At 61.6% G+C, this 1,705-nt stretch overlaps 1 non-coding gene across 1 annotated transcript; it reads right to left on the bottom strand.

The window, feature by feature from the left end:
- Window positions 1-569: 569 nt before the first annotated feature.
- On the bottom strand, window positions 570-641 carry TRNAG-UCC (transfer RNA glycine (anticodon UCC)). Its single transcript has one exon. It is a non-coding gene; the product is annotated as a tRNA-Gly (tRNA).
- Window positions 642-1,705: the final 1,064 nt, after the last annotated feature.

Raw genomic sequence — 1,705 nt, 5'->3', positions numbered from 1 at the left:
ACACGCGCACACACACACACACGCACACACACACACACACACACATGCACACACACACACACACGCACACACACTCGCTCAGCCTCTCTCTTTCGCTGGCCTCGGTTGGCAGCCTAAATTTCCTCGGAAGGTGCTGAGCAAAAGGTGGGCAAGTAACCTGGACTCTAACCCTGCTCAGCTGCTTGGTAGGCAGCTACTGTCACCATTGTACCGCGAATGCTCAAGCCAGGTGCTGCACCGCCCAGCTGCTGATCCGCGGGTGGAGCATCGGCCCGGCTGCGCACCGGGCTGTGAGAGCCCAGCCTGCTCGGTGCAGATCTCGCCTGCGCCTCCTAGACCGGAAACTTGGGTGCCAGCCCTCCGCAATCTGGCATCTCGACCCCTTGCTTTCGCACCTGTGAGTCCTGACAGCTCTTCTCCAGCTGGCAGCACCCCAAAACTCCGTACCTCTCTTCTGCCGCCAAAACACGCACACACAACACTCCTCACTCGCTGGCCTGTCTCAGGCCAAGCTTCCTAGCAAGATGCTGGGCACAGTGACCTTGAAGTTGGGTAAAACGTCAGCACACTGCGTTAGCCGGGAATCGAACCCGGGTCAACTGCTTGGAAGGCAGCCATGCTCACCACTACACCACCAACGCCTGGGCCCACAAGTCCCCACTGAGTTGGTCTGGGCTCCTACAGGCCAGAGCCTAAGGGCCGACAGGCACAGCCACCCACAGGCCATCAGCTTAGTGGTGCCACAGAACCGTCACCACCAAGGATCGTCCCACCTTCCAGCTGTGCAAGCCTGGTCCCTGAGCGCGTTCTCGCTGCCCTGCTGCCGGGGACCTGGGCTCCATGCAGCAGCACTACCCCAGTCCCCCTTGTCCTCCGCTCACACTTCGCCAAAGCTCTTCTCCACCAGGGGCCCTGCGGACCACACCGACCATAGTTACAGGATACCGGCTCATCCACCTCCCACCCACTCCAGACCGTGGGCCGCTGGGGCTGCCATCCCGTCCCCACTTTGGGCGGTGGTCCCTCGGCACTGTGGAGCCGCCAGGAAGCTGCGCCGCGTCTGGCCACGAGGAATAAAGGAAGACAAGTGGACTGCAAGGGCCACAGAAGATGTGTGTGGCAAGCCAGAACGGAGGCAGGCCTGGTCAGAAGGAGATGGAGCCCCATGGGGTGTGTGTGTGTGTGGCAGGAGAAGAGCTGTCTCGGGTGCTAGAGGATGGTGGGACTTCTGTGGCAGGAAAGGAGGCACCAACTGCCAAAACTAAAACCTACCTCCCCGTTGGAGAATCAGACCCCAGTCTCCCGCGTGACAGGCAGGGGTACTCACCACTATACTAACAAGGACAACAGTGGCAACCTTTGGGACGCCAGGCCCCTCACCGCTGCCCACGCCTTGCTTTGCCCTGCCTGGCTCCAGCACAGGGCCTATGTGCCATCCCCCCACTCCTCTCCACTCAAATCCCTTCAACACACACACACACACACACACACACGCACACACACACACACATGCACACACACACACACCCCGTCACTGTGTGATGATACTCGCAGACCCGGATCCCGACCCGACCCTGACCCAGGTGGCACAGCTGTCCCGCCAGCAGTGCTATGCCTGTTGCCTCCAACGCGGGGGTGGAGCCCGGAGGGAGTGCCGCAGGAGAGGAGGGGAGCGGCCAGGCGGGTGCGTGCAGCGGGCGACGGT

Source organism: Tupaia chinensis, unplaced genomic scaffold (genome assembly GCF_000334495.1).
Source record: "Tupaia chinensis unplaced genomic scaffold, TupChi_1.0 Scaffold139585_1, whole genome shotgun sequence".
Lineage (NCBI taxonomy): Eukaryota > Metazoa > Chordata > Mammalia > Scandentia > Tupaiidae > Tupaia > Tupaia belangeri.
The sequence above is the reverse complement of the archived record's forward strand: the minus strand, read 5'-3'. Positions and strand labels throughout refer to the sequence as shown.